Below are 19,924 nucleotides of genomic sequence, written 5' to 3' on the forward strand. Positions count from 1 at the left end.
TATCTTTTGGGAATAAAATTGTATTGTATCTTTAGAGCATAGCAGGAAGGCCAGTTTAAGGATTTAGCTGAAGAGCACTTGCAGAAGGGTGGCCAGGGTTAAGGGAACCAACTAGAACTGGTGATGCGCCCCAGGGTCTAGCAATTAGGGGAAGCTGTTACCACCCCAGGCTCCGAGCTGGTGGGGGAAGGAATACAGACCTCCTCTCCTCCCACCCTCTGATCTCTTGCCTCCTGTTGCTCCTGATTTTAACCACCACGCAGCGGTCAGGGGAACCTGGGTGATGTAGTTCATGATGGTTAGCTGCTTGGGGTGTGGAGAATGGAACTGGAAGAACAGATGTAGGGGAAAAATCACAATTTCTACCAAAGGCAGTGGGTAGTTAGCTTTCTGTGTCTTTCAGGTTTGTTTTTTTTTTTTAATCCCTTCTTAGGAAAATTCAAGATTCTATCACTGAGAAAATGTTCAGATTCCTGGGTGATAAGCATCGTGGATAGACTCTGCAGCTTTTCCCTAGTGAGGAGAGAAACAAATGTCTGAGCCAGGAAGACACAAATGTTGAAACTCAAGGAAGGGCTGCCTTTGAGTGACAGTCCTTTGCCATCTAACACTCCCTGGGGAAGAGGATTAAAAGCAAAATTACCTCTGAGAGATGAAAATCAATAAAAAATTCTGGTAACGTATTTTTAGATTCATAATCAATAGAGACGTTATTTCAATTAAACAAGAATTCTGTTAGCACACAGAATTTTAAAGTTAATACATAAGCCTAAGTTTCTGAGGCCTGGACTCTCCCCAGTGTTTCAAGACTAGAAATACTGAATGAAGTCAACCTAGCATATGGCCACCACGAATAGGATCCCCACTCTTACCAGAAAGTGACCTTTAAGCTCTTCTCTTGTTATTTTTCAAAATATATTTGAAATCAAAAAAAACGCTTGAATTCTCTTAACACAAAAAAGTTTGATTTTTTTTCCACCAAGTGAAAAACAGGATTTTAAAAGGAAATGGAATGCTTGATTGTTAAATATACATATGGAAAATTTTAGGTTATAACTTCTGAATTTAAAAAATTAAGAAAAATTTTGGTATGTCCTTCAGGGAGTCTTGAGTTCTGAGAGTAAATGGAAAAAATGAAGCAGTGTTTATGACCAAGCTTTTTTCTGAGGCCTCAGCCTTCCACAGTGGCTTCTCTTCCCCTTGGTGCCATAGGGAAATGAACTGGGAAAATAGTCATCAACAGTAGTTTCCTAGCAGAACTGGCATTGCTGTGTGGCTACTCCTTTCACAATTACTAGACCAAACGTATGTGGACAACAATTAACCACGGGGTGATCTGAGTGTGTTTTATGAAGGAGGTTCAGTTAAGCAAGCTGCAATCAGGTGGAGAGGAGAAATGCTCCAATTCAGTGGGTCTCAGAGTCCTTGAGACCCTTTCCGGAGATGTATGAGATCAGAACCATCTTAAAACAGTAAGATAGTTTGCCCTTTTTTGGTCTGATTCATGTAGTTACATCTTCCAGAGGCTGGGTGACATGTGATAGCACAACAAATTAAACACAGAAGTAGGTAACGAAAATCTGACTCTCCTATTAAGCCAGCTATTAAAGAGATTTGCAGAAATAAAGACTAAGGCAACTTTCTATTAAATTCTTGTTTGGGGGAAAAATTCTTTGTGTGACAAATATGGTAAACCGTATTTGGTGTATGGGGGTGTGTGTGTGTGTGTATATATATGTGGTTCTTATTTTTATTTTGGGGGGATAATTAGGTTTTTTATTTCTTCATTTTTTAAAAAATGGAGGTACTGGAGATTGAACCGAGGACCTGTGCATGCTAAATACGCACTCTACCACAGAGCTATACCCTCCCCCCTGGTTTATTCTTATTTTTAATGGAAGAAATATTTTCAAAAATTCTCCATTTTAATGTTTAATATGGTAAATATAATCAGGGGTTTGCTGCTAAACTTAACCTCCAGAGAAAGAAAAAAGGCTCTGATGTATAGCATTTGCCGATTTCCGTAGTGTAATATTCCCTCTGTTGCCAGTTTCAAGCTTCTAACGGTTGAACAGTTGGCTTGAAAAATTCCTGAATACTGAATTCTCATGAGCTGGTGCAAGGTGATGCCAGCACATCACTGGATATAACCAACATAAACAAAACCTCTTTGGGGTCCTCATAATTTTTAAGTGTATTAAGGTCTCAAAGTTTGAGAACTCTGCCCTTAGGCAAGATTTCCCAACTTTGTTGCCTTCAAAGAGACATGGAAATGGGCCATAATTATAAGGCACAAAGGTAAACAGTTGGTTCACAGCTACAGGCCACCACCTACGGCTTCTGGCAGCCTCACGGCTGAGTCCAGGGTGGCCTAGCGGTCGGGAAGCTTTGTGTGAGGGCGGGGTTCCAGCCAGCTGCTGTGACACACCCGTGGCGGCGTCTCTATAAAGAGAACAGTAAACTCCATGCTTCTTGTCATGGGGGCTGCCCACTGGTCTTCTGGAAACAGAAAACCAGAGGTCAGATTCAGCAGCATCTTGGAATTCAGATAACACAGTGTGTTTCTACCCAGCTGGCTGGTCATCACTTCAAGAAATGACTCAGGAACACTGGAGAGAGAGCTGCATTTATGCAGCCTGAACACATCGGGTGGTGGCCGCGCCAGTGCGGCCGTTGTGCCCATCTTAACAACCGCAAAATTAGGTCATCTCAGCGTGCTGCTGTGTGACCAATGCTGGGGAATGAAAACACGACCAAGGCGGGGATTGCCAATACTGAGAAGCATTTGACAGCAAGACCTCGATTGTTCTGTGTGGGTTTGATGCTTACTTTCTTATCTCGAGATATCTAGTTGCTCTTGAAACTGGCCAGTTCCAATGTGTGTGTGAGTGTGTGCACGTGTGCGTGTGTGTATATATATTTAATGTTTTCTCTTCCAGGAGCCAACTGGTTGTGGGGTTTAATCATAATTTGTAATACTTAAGAAACATAGAATTTGAAGACCTCAAATTTTAGAGTTTTATCAACTCTGCCTTGTTAGAAGGAAGTTTTAGAAACTTTAGTGTCAGTCCTCATCTCTGACTGCACAAAGAAGCTCTGGGGAGCTTCTAAACAAGTCTGGTGCCCAGTCCTGGCCCTCTGACTCAGATTCTTTGAGGCGGGGCCCGGACATCCACATTGTATTCAAGCTCCTCAGGAGATTCGAATGTACAAGGCAGAGCTGATACCACTGCTTTAAGAGAGCGCCTCTCAAATTTAACAAGCATTCAGATTATCTGGGGGGTCTTGGTCGACTGCAGACTCGTGCAGTAGGTCTGGGGCCAGGGCTGCAAGTCTGTCAAGTCCCCAGGCCATGTTGACAGTGCGGATGCTCGGACCACACTTTGAGTAGCAGGGCCCTCAGAGATGGCCCTGAGGCAAAACTGGGCCAGCTCAGAGGTCCAGAAACTCAGAGTTTCGATTCTCATATCCTTAAAATCATTTTCCGGGGCATTTTCTTAATGTAGCAGAAGCATAAGTGCTTAATCAAAATTTGTTTTAGGTGATCTCTATCTCGCTGTGTATTTTCTCCCCTTGTGGGTTTTTTTTTTTTTTTGATGTTTATTCATTTGTGTGTGTGTGTGTGTGTGTGTTTATTTTATTTATTTATTTATTTTCACATTTTTTATTGAGTCATAGTCATTTTACAATGTTGTGTCAAATTCCAGTGTAGAGCACAATTTTTCAGTTATACATGAACATACATATATTCATTGTCACATTCTTTTTTTTGCTGTGAACTACCACAAGATCTTGTATATATTTCTGCGCTATACAGTATGTGGGTTCTTTTCTAAGGGGAAAGATAGCTTAAAAGGCTCTAATCTCGTACATAAAACTGGCTCACAAGAGGCTGGGGGTTTAGAGTGGCGACTCCCGACTCTCCTTTGTAAAGATAGTGCCCGGCAGACAGCAGCAGGGCCTGGCTACCAGAGAGCAGCTGTGATGTGTTTCTTGTGTCTGGGTCTGGGTCTGGCTCTGGCTGAAAAATGGTGACCTCGGGGACATGCTTGGGCTGCCAGTCAGCATCAGGAGTCTGGATCTTGATGGTGCTGGAATGAGCCGCCTTGGAAATCCTCAGGGAAGTGAGTCAGCCGAGGGGTCATCCTGAGGGGAGTCATGACTCCGCTTGTGCCTGGGAGAAAACAAAGATTTAGGAAGTCAGCTCTGGGGACGCCTATTTGCAGCACATACAGTCAACCTGGAGTAAAGTCTTCATTACAGACGCCCTCCTACAAGTTGATTTTTTACAAAACTACTAAATGGTGACAGAGGAACTACAATTTGTATGGCTAAAGCGTTGCATCTCAGCAGTAACTAGATAGCTGCAGTTTGGAACAAGATAGCACTGGCATCCATCTAATTAGCAGTGATTTCTTTCTGTTGCAGCTATAAACAGCCATATAAGGAAGGATGGAAAGAAAGTCTAAGTACCAGCAAGGGTGAGAGAATTCTGGTGGACAAGCTTTAGGGGAGCAGTTTTGTTTGTTTGTTTTGTTGGTGGGGGGAGGTAATTAGGTTTATTTGTTTATTTATTTTAACCGAAGTTTTGGGGATTGAACCCAGGACCTCATGCACACTAAGCATGCGCTCTACCATTGAGTTATACCCTCCCCCTTTTAGGAGAGCAATTTGACAAAGTGTCATCACCCTTAAAATGCACACGACCTTGGACCCAGTTGTATGACTTCTGGGAATCTATTTTCAAGAAATAATTTCAAATAACAAAAAAGCAATAGACTTCTAGTTTTTTAATAGCATCCTTATTTGTGTGTTAGTTAAAGACTGGAAACCACCTAGATGATCTACCCTGGAGGACTGCTTCCAAAGACTTTTCCACTCATTTTAAATGATCTGTATTAAGTATACATAATGGCACTGATAAGTGTTTATCATACTTAATTTTTTTAAAAGTAAGACACAATTATGTGCACGTAGTATGAAACCAGCAATATGGGAGGAGAAAGGACTCATCTGAGGTTCATTAGCAAAGGCTAGTGGAGAAAATACAAGCATTTAACCTGGAGTGTAGGGCAGCTGGTTCCCTTTTACGTATTTCCTCTTTCCTGAGTATGACTACTTCTCTAACAAAAAAGCTATCCACATTAAAACAAAACAAAAATCAAATATTCAAATAGAAAAACAAACAAGTTCTGACACCACATTCTTTATTCTCTTCCCAAGATGCGAAGGTGCACAGCCTACCTCTGCTCTCATTTTTGAACAGGCACCTTGAGCACCTCCTAGCCACAATTTGTATTTCATGCCTCAATGTGTTATTCAAGCAGGAGATGAAAGTGTTAGAAAATTCTCAGATTCTCTGCCTACATTTGCCCTGTTCAAGATTCTTCCTAAATCATCTCGAGGAACCCTGTAATTCTCTAAAACTTGAAAACATAAAAACATTTTTAACTAGCCAGACTCTGAAGCCAGAAATGTCTCTCTCTCTCTCCCTCTTTTTTTTTTTTTTTTTACCTTTAATTCTTATTTTCTATTGAAGTGTGGTCTGTTCACAGTGTTAGTCTCAGGTGTACAGCAAAGCGATTCAGTTATACAGATATATTTTTTTTCAGATTCTTTTCATTACAACTCACTACAAGTTATTGAATATAGTTCCCTACGCTATGCAGTAGGTCCTTGTTGTTTATCCATTTTATATACAGTAGTGCGTGTCTGTTAATCCCAATCTTATAATCTATCCCTTCCCCTCTTTCCCCTCTGGTAACCACAGAGTGTTTTCTATGTCGGTGAATCTACAAAAATGTCTTTATTTGCCCCCATCTGCTACCAGAATGTTCAGTACAGCATTTTGTTAAGACTTATAACCAGAGCTGGATTTTTTCCTCTGATTGACTTTATACTTCTATCAAAAGGACTGCTCATTGTCATCTGTTCATAACAAAGCAGAAAACTTAATTTTGACTGATTTCGTTGAATAACTGTTAGTCCTTTTATCCTTAAAATTAATTTATGTCTGTAACCCACATATTATTATCTAATATTTGAACAATCTGATTAATTCTTCCACAAGCTCCTGTAAAAAAAATACTGGGGCTTTATTTCTTTCCCTTACTTCTGCCTTCCTTGATCCAAGTTGCTGGTTCCTTAATCTCACTTATTCCTTTTTTAAATATAGTTATCAAATTAAATGATCTCCTATTTGGGGAGAACGAATCAGGCACTCACACACCTGTTACTTCTGTACAATGAAGGCAGCATGAGTACTTGGTAGAAACACACAGTAGTGACTATGTTGAATGTTTCTCAAAATGAAGTCTCTGCCAAATTTTCTGAGCTGCTTGTTATAAAGCAGATTTCTCGGCCCTACCCCACACCTACAGTCAATCTCTGTAGGGATTTAAACCACCTACATTTTGAACAGGAGGCTGGATGATTCTTATGCACACAAAACTTTGAGAACCAGAGAAATAGCATTTAAAAGAAATCTCTAACCCAGCTCATTTTGTGGTTAGCAAGCAGGAAACCACAGTTTATCTGTTAAGATGCTGAAGTTCTTCAGAATTTTACTGTAGATTAGCATGTCTATCTGCAAAGTTATTGGAGTATTAAGATTCTGTAGATATGTTTCCCCTAGATATTGACTCTAAAGATCTGATATATCCACTGAAAGATTTCACCTTACAAATAGTTGTCTCTATCACTAACTATGCCCTTTGTGTTTAGAAATGTGTGCCTTCTCCTTTAGAGATACAACTTAATGCTCTGTATTCAAGTAGGATTTTTAATGCATTTTTTGAATAGGTAATAATCATATGTTTCAAATTTCCAAAGAACAAAAGGATGTACGGTGAAAATTCCCCTCAACCCCTGACCTCTCCTCAGAGGTAACCACACTTAGCAGCCTCCTGAGTATGGTGTTAGGTATATTTTCTAGAAAAATCTAGAAACCCATTTTCAGTTTTAGGGGACAAAAGGAGAGTGCACAATAGGCCATTTTATTTTTAAACTGTATCTGTGATTTTTAAGAACTCCTGTGATGTAGAAATATCAGCCAGGTATTGGTACATAACAAAACCACACTAAACCTCAGAGGTGCATAATAACAAGCATTTATTTTTCATGCTCTGGGGTAGTCAACTAGGTCATTCTGCTGACCTATCTGGGCATCTCTTAGCTGATTTAGAAAAGCCTCGGCTGGGATGACTGGGGTGACATAATGTGCTCCGGAGGTGTCTCCCCCTTCAAGCATGCTGGTCCTGGTACCTTCTCGCTGCAAAAGCAGAGGAGCAAGAAAAGAGGAAACACACAGGATATCATGAGGTCAAGGATCGGAAATGGCACATCCACTCGATAGTCACATTCAAAGCAAGACACAAGGCCAGCCCAGACTCTAGGAGATGGAGAAATAGGCACTGCCTCTTTAGTGAGAGGAATTTCAGCCTCACAGGGCAGAGGTGTGGCTCAGGGAGTGACATAGAATAGAGGCCACTGAAATCTACTGCACTGAGTGTCCAAAAGCACAGTGTAATAATGATCTTTAAAGAAACAGCTTAGCCTCTGAGTATTGTACTTTTATAACAACATAGCCATGATTTCTGAAGATCTTTCAGTTGCTTTTTTTTTTTTAATTTTCTTTTTTGGGGGGAGTAATTAGGCTTATTTATTTATTTTAATGGAGGTACTGGGGAGTGAACCCAGGACCTCATGCATGCTAAGCACCCACTCCACCACTGAGCTATACCCTCCCCTCTCAGCTGTTTATTTTTTAACGTCAACAGAAGGGATTATAAAAACGTCTCAAAGGCCTGGATCCTAGACTCTGCTCAGTCAGCACGTGCCTTGCCTTACCGCTGTCATCTGTGCCATGAGGGGACCCCAGGGGAATATTTAAGGAAATGTGAAATACAACACTTCAAGTGCTACCAAAGAAGAGCATTATTTTAATTGAAAATTTGCTCTTCAGTATCTGACTTCCTCCAACAAAGGTGCTGATGTACTAACAGGCCACTTCGGGAAAAGTGGTGTGATTAAGGATGGTTTTCACCCTTCTGTGTCCACATGTTTTTTTGAGATTATTTGTAGTGTTTCAGTACTGAGTCTAATCTTTGGATTTTTAAAATCCAAGGAGTCATGCTTGCCAAGTGACCTTTAAGAAAGGTTTAGGAAACAAATGTCAGGGGTGATACTGGTTTCTGCTTCCCGTTTAATTTAATTTCAGTTGCTATTTTGCTTACTTTAGTAACTGAAATTGTTTCCTTAGGATATTTCTGTCTCGGATGCTCTCAGTAGCCTCATTCAGATTTAAAAAAAAAAAAAGTTTTAACTAGAATTTTCAAATACTTTAATATGCATATGGAATTGTTCAGACATTTAACATTTCTTGGCCCAACCCCATTTAGTCCTCCTGGTTGGCATGTTGTAGCCAGAAGAATGGAGCATTTCTCTTCTCTAGGAAGTAAGAGGTAGGACTTAGTGATATTTAGTGACCAGCCATAGATCGTTGAGTCTAGAAATGCACTTAACAGGTTGAAACCTGTTTTATAGGTTTGGAGATAAGATTTTGCCATATCCTAGTACTTGATGGGACAGGTCTCTTTTGTGTAAATTGTTGCCCGCTGACATCAGATTGGGGCTACCAGCCCTCTCCGTGTTCTGAGACACATACAAACTTACACATATAATGCTGCACACATTTTCTTCCCCACTTTGTCCTTTCCCTTTATATTTGCCACTGGTGCCCATAGACATAGTTGAGGACCCATCGTGGGTGACCCTCTGAGCTCAGCCAGAGGAAGTCAGAGGGATTTTCAGATGGAAGGAAGGATGCCCTGACAAGGACGCGCAGCGATTGAAACTCTCCTCCATTTTGCTGCTGGCACGTGTATATAAAATGGCACCGTCTCTTTGGAAAAAAGTTCCACAGTTTCTTATAACGTTAAATGCACACCTGCCTGATGATCTTGCAATTCTACTCCTAGGTATTTGCTTGAGAAAAATGAAAGCATATTCCACACATAGACTTATACAAGAATGTTTATAATAGCTTCTTTCATAACAGCCTTAAAACTAGAAACAACCCAAATGTCTATCAATAGATGAATGGAAAAACAAGCTGTGATGTATCCATCCAACGGAATGCCACTTGGCAATAAGAAGGAATACGCTAGTGATATACTCATCAACGTGAATGAATCGCAGACATACTATGTGGAGTGGAAGAAGCCAGATACAGAAAAGTGTATGTTGAATGACTCCATTTATATGGAATTCTAGGAAATGAAACTAATATATAGTGACAGAGGTTGCCTGGAATTGGAAGTGGAGTAAAGGGTCAAGAGAGGGTGATAGCAATGTTATGTGTTTTGATTATGGTGGTAGTTACGTGGGTGTGTATATATTTGTCAAAATCCATTGAACTGTTCACTTAATATGGGTACCATCTAGTGTACATAAATTACACCTCAGTGAACTACTTATTACTTACAGCTTAGATGATTGATTTCTTGAATATGTGTAAGCACATTTGACTGTCCTTTATGACTGGATTACTGTATATTCTGTTGATTCTTATTTTGTGGTTGGCTTTACTCCTTTGATAATTATATAAGTTTAAAGATCTAAAGCTCTAAACTGTTCTTAGAAAAATGAACACTACATATACATAAATTTTAAAACAGTTTTATCCCTCAAAACAAAAAAAAGTACCTTTAGTGATTTCTTAGGAACAGTAAACGGTGAGAAACCCTTATGGTATGTGTTTCTTGGCCAAAATTCTAGTGATTTACACTGAAAGTGTTGAAAGCATTTCAAGAAGAGAAGGCTTGCTTTAAAACATAACTTCCTTCTGGGGGAGGGTATAGCTCTGTGGTAGAGAACATGCTTAGTGTGCATGAGGTCCTGGATCCAATCCCCAGTACCTATGTTAAAAATGAATAAATAAATAAATAAGCCTAATTACCAGACATACCCCCAAAAAAGGCAAAAAATAAAGTATTAAAAAATAAAATAAAATAAAATATACCTCAATAAAATGGATATTTCAAAAAAGAAAGATTTGACATCATTAATCAATAGGAAAATTCAAATCTAAACATGACGAGATATTACTTCATACCCATTAGAATAGCTGTAATCAAAAAAAGAGAAAGCAAATGTTATTTAAAATAACACAATAACAAAATTAAAATGCAAGGACATGGAGGTATGAAAACCCTAGTGCATTGTTGGTGGGAATGTATAGCAGCTATAGAAAACAGTATGGTGGGTCCTCAAAAAATCATACAGAGAAGTACTGTATGATCCAGCAATTCCACTCCTTGGTGGGACTATAATACCCAAAAGAACTGAAAGCAGGGGCTCAAACAGGTATTTGTATGACCTATGTCTATGGCAGCATTAGCCACAGTAGCCAAAACGTGGAAACAACTAAACATCCATCAGCAAGTGAACAGAAAAACAAAATGCAGCATATACAGACAGTAGAATATTATGCAGCCTAGAAAAGAAATGAAATTCTAATTTATGTTACAACATGGAAAATGTTATTCTAAGAGGAATAAGCCAGACATAAATGACAAATACCATGTGATTCCATTAATGTGACGTACCTAGAATAGTCAAATTCATAGAGACAAAAAGCAGAGCAGTGGCTGCCAGGGGCTGGGGATAGGGGATGGAGGAATGAGAAGTTATTGTTTCATGGGTATCGAGTTTCAGTTTTGCAAGATGAAAAAGTTCTGTGGATGGTTGGTGGTGATGGTTGCACAACAATGTGAATGTACTTATTGCCACTGAACTAAACATTTTAAATGATAAAATTTATGTTTTGTATATTTTACCTTAATAGGAAGAAAGGAAAGAAGGAAGGAAAAAAAAAAAAAAAAAGGATGCCCCAACCAGTTGTGCCCATCCAGGGGCAGGAACAGGCCAAGGTTCTGCTGGCTCTCAGACCCCACCGCCTCTCACCAAGACTATGCACGGACTTCTCAACAAACATGTCTCATTTCAAAAACAGTGTATTCTGCCAGGCAGATGAGCGGGACTTAATGGAAAGGTATTCAAAGGATGAGTTGGGGCTCTCCAGGGACAGAAATGGTGGAAAGGCACAGCAAGGGCACAGGTTCAGAGGTGGGATCATATCTACTGTGTTCTGAGAACTCCAGTAGCCTGACTCCTGTGCAAAAACAAAGGGCTCATGGTGAGCAGTCAGGAGGTAAAGCTGGGCTGAGGCCAAAGAGGGATCTTGAGATTTATAGTCATCGGAATTTATCTCAGGGGCAGCAGTGAGCCATTCAGTGACTCTGAGCAGAGTGTTGACTTACATGATCTGAGTTTTAGAAAGATGGTGGAAGGAAATGGGCTGGAGAAGGTGAGTCAGGAGCAGAGTGCAGGGCTTGGGTGTCAGGAGGTCCCGCTCTTCCAGAACTGCCCTCAGCCAGTCGGACTTGGTTTATCCCAGTCAGCTGCAAACATTTCACCCTTGTATGCCATTTTGAGAAACATTAAGATCTCACACCCTTTTAACATTCCAGAAATGTCTAAATAAGTTCTCTTTGATGAAAAACAAATCAAAGAAATTCCTAATGAAGAAGAGTTCTTAAATTCTACTTTTTCCAGTCCTCTGCCTCCTCACTCCTACTCTCTGCTCAACTGGGAACCATTGCTCTATAGCAAACCCAAGAGGAAATGCCACTTACAAGGTCTGCCTGGGCTGTGAGGGTCATTTTAGACACATCTTGTTTGGATTAGAGCCTCCTTGGGGTCTCAGAACCATCACAGGCTGTGGCAAGCCCCCATGCTAGGAATGCCTTCCCTTCTCTACATTCTGGGTATAAGGGCTGTCAGTGAGAGGGAACAGAGCTGACCAGCTGGGTGCTGTCTACCTGGAAGCTGCTCCTGCCTCTCTGCTCCCCGTTGTTTCCTTAGTGAGCCTGCCCATATGGATCACCTGTGGGTCTTGTGAAGCACAGCGATGCCCGGGCTTCTCTCGAGATGCTGAATGAGCAGCATCTGGAAGCTGTGTGCCGAGAAGTGCTCCAGGTGATTCTCAGTACCGAGCAAGCTGGAGATGCCATGAAGACTGTGTGCTCTGCTGGCGACTGTGGCTGCTGCCCTGAGAAGGAGAAGAGGCATACAGCACAGCGGAAGCCTGAGCCTCTCTCTCCGGGGTGATGACCACGGCTTTTACTTGGCTTTGCGAGCCCGAGATGGGACGAGTGGGCCCACCGAGGCTTCTGCTGCACAGAACTGGGCCCAGGACCAAAGGGTGTGCACCCCCGGTGGCCTCCTGCTTTCCTGCATCCCCCAGGGGGATGGATGGCCTGCAGCTCAGCACCAGGAGCCTCAGGGCTCTGATCTCCATCCAGCCGACACCCGAAAACCAAGATTCTCACAGACAAGAGAGGAAAAGTCTGCCCAGGGAAGGTTTGTTCAGTCTTTCTTGTGAAGGGGGCTTGAGGTTTGGGGGCCATTTTGCTAAACTTTAGGAGACACCTGAATGCAGTGGACCTGGCTGGTTTTTAAAAATTACTGTTTGATACGAGGCCTGGGAGAACTGAAAGGAAAATGCCTGGTTGTCCCTAGGTAATCTGAGCTGAATTGCTGGAAGACAGAGGGGAGGAAAGAGGGAAGAGGGTAAAATACATGCATATATTAAGGAAGAAATAGAGAATGCAAACAAGCAGGGAAAAAGTGGGTGGTCTTTTTACATACACTTCATTTTTGTGCAACATTGGAGAAAAAAAATCTTGTTTCAAATTCATGAACATTCACATAATTGAAGCCTAACTTTCTATGTTAGTGTAGATTTTTCTGGAAACAGAGCCTGAGACTGCGTGTGAGTACAAACAGTTTATCCGGAAAGTCCGGGGAGCACTTCCAGGGAAGTGGGGAAATGATGGAGGAGGGAGATGGGAACCACCAAAGGGTACACTAGGAACCTAGTTACTCCAGAGGGTTCCTGGAGCTTAAACCAGTGGGGAAACTCTGGGAGATGGTGTAAATGATTCTGCTTGAAGGGCAAGGGAGCTGATATATTTATACACCAGCATCTGAGCATTACTGTTTGACTGCAGCTCCTGGGGTGAGGGGGAGTTAATTCCCTGTCACTTTTCAACTTCTGAGCAGGACCACATGGACAGTTGGAAGTCAGCCAGAAGATAATGACTCAGTGAGGCTCAGAAAATGTGAGCAGGGCACTGACACCATCTGCTGCATTTTATGAATCCCCAAACTCACTTTAGCCCTCCTGAAATATTTTGACACAGTGCATAGAACATAATTTAATCCTGTCCTCATGGCTAAGCGGCATCATAAGAGTGTCAGTTATTTTAACCTTCTCTGTTACAGCTGTTATGGGGGTGGTAGAGTGATTTGCTTTCAACAGCAAGCTTGTCGGCTTTTGGAACTTCTGAGCTTTTGCATGTGCTTCTTATTATAGTTCTTTTTAAAAAATATCTTATTTTGAGGTCTTTATCTTGGGGGGTAATTAGGCTTATTTATTTACTTGTTTATTTTGATGGAAGTACTGGGATTGAACCCAGGACCTTGTGCATGTGAAACACGTGCTCTACCACTGAGCTGTGCCCTCTCCTCTGCCTTTCTATTGTCTCTTCCCCTTTACCTGTAGGCGGGCATGGTGGTGTGCCTGCCTCCTGCAGCTCCGTTCCTTCTCCCCAACAGACTCTAGTCTGCTGGGAGCTGGAAATCAGACAGATAATCAAGTTTGTTGGAATTATGATCATAAAAGGAAAAAGATGCCAAAACAGCCAAGGGATGTCCTATGAAGGTTCTGAAAGGCTTTGTGTCACCTGGCTCCTCCTAAGCCGTTTCTGCCTCTTCCTTGAAACTTGGCTGATCATTGTGCTGTTGGACAAGTGACTTTGGGACAAGTATGAGGTCTTACTTCTGATGTGGCAAAGGGATTCCTCATACAGGATACGTTTGCCTTCTTGACGGAGACACAGGCAGGAACTGCCACCTCACACAGTCCCTGCAGAAACTTGTGAGGGAGCCAAAGAGGCCACCTAAAGAGAGCCTGGCTTTATCAAAGGCAAAGCAGGAAGGACACACCTAAGTTGTGAAGATGCATGTTAGATAATCACTAGAGTTAACTCTGAAAAGCAAGAGGTGGAGCTGTGGGCTTCTGGGAATTCACGGGATCAGACTCCACAGGCAGCCACAAGAATTCACTTAAATGAGACCTAGACCCTCACACTCTAGTCACGTAAGAAATGTAGCAGAGTCACAGGTTTCTGTTACCTCCACTCATGTGGAAGGAGAGGGACATGGGAGTGAGACTACTCAAATTTGGCAAATAGATCTTACAGGCATCTTTAGACCATTTAGAAAACAGAGGCATCAATTACAACATCATTCCCAGGGCAGCAAATTACCAAGTAAGACAACCAATTACAAACCTCTATTTAGAGATTAATGATTTCTTTCATAAGCCCTGGCAAAAATTTCTGAAGTCAGACTATTTCATAAGACTCCCTCATTGGTAACACTTACAAATAGTCACTACATCTTTACAGGGAACAGGGGAGCAAGACTGGTCCTCTGTGAATGGTGTCAGTTTGACATTTTGGGGATAATGGTCTTAGTATTAGTTTGGAGATATTGAATTGGTGTCTCTCTTGCAGCTGTGAGGAAGAGTAATATCTCATTCTTATCTTTCTGAGACTCCGCCCCCCTTTTTTTTTTTTTGGTCTAGTGGTTAATTAAGAAGACTTGACAGTTTCAAGTTGAGGTTGCAGAAGATCATTAGACTAACTTATAAGGAAAAGCAAGTATGAGGAGCTCAAATTTTATTAGAAGGAATTGAGATAGAGCAGAGGAGGATTTAATTTCATAGTAACGGAATAAGGGTATGCGGTGTTCTTCTGCAGGACTGAGGTGGCTATTTTGTTTTGGAACAAAGTCATGAGTCATATTGAAGATGAAGAGTCAACGCTGCACGCGGCAGCTCGGCCACTAACCCAGAGTCAGCCTGCTCTGAGGACAGGGTAGAAGGCACGGTTAGTCATGGGGCAACCGGGAGACTCCTCAGCCACGGCTTCACACCCAGCTCACCATCCGAGGCAGCGTCTTTCAAATGATGGGATGTGTACAAGATCAACAGATGGGCAGCTTGTTCGTTTTTACCCTCTAGTCAGATTTCTAAAATGAAACCTAAGAAAAATACAAAGAATTCTGCCATCCGTCAAACCCAAATAACTTCCATAGCTCTTACAAAGCCCTTCACTTGAGAAAAAAGGTAGGAATCATCTTTAGAACAGTCTGGTCACTTAGATTTCATTGCATATAACTCAGCTTTTCCTTTTATGTGTGTGTGTGTTTCTCATGGCTTTTGTTCCTTTTTTTTAAACATTTTTTTCTTGATTTATAATAATTTTACAATGTTGTGTCAAATTCCAGTGTACCTTATTTTTTTTAATTGAAGTATAGTTTTTTTTTACTTTTTTTTTAACATTTTTTATTGATTTATAATAATTTTACAATGTTGTGTCAAATTCCAGTGTACCTTATTTTTTTCTAATTGAAGTATAGTTGATTCATAATGTTGTGTTAGTTTCTGGAGTAGTGATTCAGTTATACATATATATATTCTTTTTCATATTCTTTTCATTATAGGTTATTATAAGCTATTGGATATAATTTCCTGTGCTATATAGTAGGTCCTTGTTTATCTGTTTAAGTTTTTCAATCTTGCTTATCTGGTTCTCACTGGAAATCTTCTGTTCTTCCTAGCTGATGCCACCAGCAGGTTACAATGGTGGCAGAAGATAGATAATAAATATTGCTCTTAACTTGGGTGGCCCGTGGGGGGCGTTAGCACATCACAATCTGTACAGTATATGTTTGTCATCATGATTCTTGGTCACACAGGAAATGTTACACACTCAGCGTACCATTTAGCAAGGCAGTGAAGTCCACAGTTCATCATTCATCCACTCTTTTTATTCAGTGAGTTTATTTGTTCACCTACCACGGACCAGGCACAGACCAAAGCCCTGGAGAGAGACAGGAAAGGATAAGACATGATGTCTGGCACACTTGAAAACTCAGTGTCTAGTGGGAAAGAAAGGCACATAAGTCATCTTCCCAATAAGTGACAAATGTGATTGTAGAGAGGTATATGACAGTTCCCATAGGAGTTCTGAGGACGAAAGTCTTGGATCACCGTCCAGGGCGGTGGTCCTCCACACTGGCTGGCCTGGGGGAGCAGTAGATCTTTTAAAAGAAAAACAAAAAGGTGTCTGGGCCCCACCTCAGATGAATGGAATCAGAATCACTGAGGACAGAGCTCAGGCATCACTATTTTTTAAAAATCTCCCCAATATATCCATGTAATGGACCATATTTAGCAATAAAAAGGAATGAAGTGCTCATTTATACTGCCACATGGCCAAACCTTGAAAACATTATGCTGAGTGACGTTTTTTGTAATTCCATTTACATGAAATACCCAGAATAGGTAAATCCACAGAGACAGAGAGTAAATCAGTGGAGCGAGAGGGTAATGGGCATGGAGTTTCTTTCTGGGGTGACAGAAATATTCTGAAATTAGCAGTGCTGGTTGTGCAACAGTATGAATATACTAAAAACCAGTGAATTGTACTCTTGAAAATGGTGAATTTTATCTCAAAAAAAATAAAACTGGAAAAAAGGGGGGATCCTAACCCACAGCCATGATTGAGACCCACTAATCTAGGGGAGGGACTAACAGTGTGTTTGGAGATCATTATTATGGATTTTTCCTTTTGTTTCAGGTTCCAGTGTGGCTCCATATACTTGATCCTGTCTTTATTTAAATTCTGATATTTTATTCATCATGAATTTTTATGCATAATTTTACTTTTTTATGATATGTTTACAGACATAGTGTTTATCATGATCACTCAGTTCCTTTAAATTTTGCATACTGATCCCAACTCCAGGGCCAAAGCTCATAGATTTAGGGAGCCATTAGCATATGGGAGAGTTAAAACCACAGACGTGGGTGGGATGGCACTGGGGGAGAATGTGGAGCGAAAAGAGAGAATAACAGGCCAGAACTGGGGGTGGGGGGACATTCACATTTAAGGGCCAGGAGAAGGAAGAGGAGACTTCGTAAAGGAGACTAGTAACCAATGAGGAAGGAGGCAAACCAGAAGACAGTGGTGTGATAAAGACTGAGGGGGACAGGTTTCCAAGAGAGGGTGCCAAAAGCTTTAAGGGCCCGGGCACCATGCCATCCAGAAAAAGGCAGCGGATTGGGCCAGGGGACTAGGGTGTGATGTCCCCAGCGGCGTGGGAGGTAGGAACAGAAAGGGGAGGGTCGAGAGAAGGAGGTTCCCCACCCTGAAGGGAAGGATCAGAGGTGCTGGAAAATGAGACCGAGTTGAATTTAGTTTATAATGTATTTTAGGACAAAAAAAGCTCCGAACAGTTTTGTGAAAAGAAAAGGAATGAAAACCCGGGAAAGGAGGAGCTTTGAAGAAGTGAGAAATCGGGAAGACTGTGGGAGGAAAGGTAAACACTGAGGGTCGTCCAGAGGGGACTTTAGGATGGACCACTGTCTGCTCCTGCCCTTGAATGGAACTGCCCGCACAGGCCCAGGCCTGGGAAGATGCCGCAGGCTTCCTCACTCTGCTTCCAGAATTTCTCTGAGCCTCCATCACCTCTCTCCCCTTCCAGTCTTCCTCATTCTTGGCTGTTCTGGTTTTCTGACCTCTCCCAGGGCCCCATTTTGGCCCCAAGCCTCACAGCTTTCACCACCAACTCAGCCACAAGATTAGTGACCTCATGTAGGAGTTTCTCTCCTGGTGTTAATTTTTGTCATTTCTCCTGGAAATTCCACCCTCACTCCACCACAGAATCTGCTTGCCGTGTTCCTCAGTGGGCAATCTGCCATCATCACGGCCTCAGGCCTTTCCTCAGCCAAGCCTGCCCTGCCCCCAGCTCCTGCCTGGTGAGTGTGTGGGTAAAAGGGGGACCTCTACTCAGTGATGGCTTCTCCCTGAGGGCCCCTTCATCAGTAAGACAGGAGGACCCTTCTGTAGTCCAGTCATCTACTGTGGGAGGGGTTCATGGAGAGCCTGGGTACCAGGCATGGTTGACAAGAGCCCCAGGTGTCCAGCTGGGCTAGAAACAGGAATTAAGACTTTTCTCCCCAGGCATTAAGAAAGAAACCCCAGCGTGGGAATTTTGGGTAGGATGGATTCCTGGGTGGGAATTAGCAAGGCTAGGGGCAGTCCCGGGGTACTGAGTGTGAGGAAATGGAAGGGTTGATGAGCACGTAAGTGAAGTGGTTGCCATGGAGTCCGAGCAAGTTAGAGAAGGAAAAGAAGCAGGGGGGCTGGCAGGTTAGGAAGATGGGTGGGAGACAAGGGACACGGGCAGTAAAGCGGGTCAAGAGGAGCTTTCATGGGGGAGCAGGAAAGGACAAAGCCAAACACCAGAGGGTGTGAACAAAGAAGGCAAAAGAAAGAGTCACAAAAGAGGGGAGGAGACAGCTCAGTGGCAGAGCACATGCTCAGCATGCCCAAGGTGCTGGGTTCAGGCCCCAGGAACTCCATTAAAAAAATGAAGCAAGTAAATAAAAACCTAATTACTCCCCCCCAAGTAAAATAAAGTAAAAATTAAAATAAGAAAGAATCCCAAGTTCCAGAGGTGAAGCTGTCTGGGGACATGGCAAGGTGGCACTGTGGCCATGGGGGGTTGTCGAAGAGGAATTGAGGTATAAGGTCAACAGCCAGGAAGAATCGATGAGCTGCGAGGCTCTGCTGGCATGAGGTGAGCAGTGGTTCGATGTTCTTCACATCCCCAGGAACCAGACTTTGAAGTTCGTCTCCACCTTGACTAGTCCTGCCTTTTTCGGCAAGTCACTGAAGTCCGTTGAGCCTTGGCATCCTGATTCATAAGGTGGGGACCGTAATACAGGCACTCACCACACTGTTTTCAGGATTAAAATGAGAAGGTATCTGTAAAATGCAGCCTGGGCAGACAGTAAGATACAATAAATATTCCCGTCAGTATTGTCAGTGCCCAGTAGGATAAGAAACACCAGAAAAATTTTTCTGGAAAGGAGATCTAAGATTATGGTGGATAACTCCAGTCACAGCCCAACATGCATTCTTCTTTTTTCTGTTCCTAACAGGCCCCTGATTTTTACCAAGTTTCATGAAGCTATGTCCACCCCATGCAGCCTGTGTGATTCAAAGAAGGCTGACCCCACCCCCAGACCCTGGAGTGGGCCTGAGAAGTCTAAAAGTCATGCCATCCGCTGGACCCAGGGGTTATTCAGGAATGGGCACGTGCCCTGAGTTGGGCCAGTGATGCACAAGGGAGGGTATCCTAGAAACCACTGAGAAAGAAGTTTCCTGGATTTGAAAGGAAGAGACATCCTCTCTTCCTCCAGATGGTGCACGGAGTAGATGTAAAGGCTGTACTTTTGTAGCTTTCTTCCAGTTTCATCTTTGAAAGACTGAATCCAACTTCTGTCATGATTGTCTTTAAGCCTTGTAGCTTCAAAGATGCACAAAAAAGCCAAGGATTTCCGGATCCTACTGCCACCAAAACCCAAGGAGAGAGACCAGCGCTATGTTGAATGCCTACACAAGCAGGTATGTCCATTCATCTCAAACAGAAAGAGAGGGCGAGGGGTGAGGGCCAAGGTTGGATGAGGATCATGGGTGTCCAGAGGTGTCCGGGGTTGAGCACCATGTAGACATGAGCACAAATGTGAACATCTCCGTGGGCGTCCAGAGGTGAGCACCACGGTCCCTGCTCTCTTCACTCTTCCCAGCAGCAGGGACAGTGGAATTAACGAGTGTCCACCAGATGGCGAGAGGTCAGCCTCTCCCCAGATCCTGCTGGGTACACTTACAGGATGGAGGGAGCCCTGACTTCACACATCCACAAGAGCAGAGTCCCCTTTAAC

The sequence above is a fragment of the Camelus ferus genome, chromosome 3 (genome assembly GCF_009834535.1).
Source record: "Camelus ferus isolate YT-003-E chromosome 3, BCGSAC_Cfer_1.0, whole genome shotgun sequence".
NCBI classification, from domain to species: Eukaryota; Metazoa; Chordata; class Mammalia; order Artiodactyla; family Camelidae; genus Camelus; species Camelus ferus.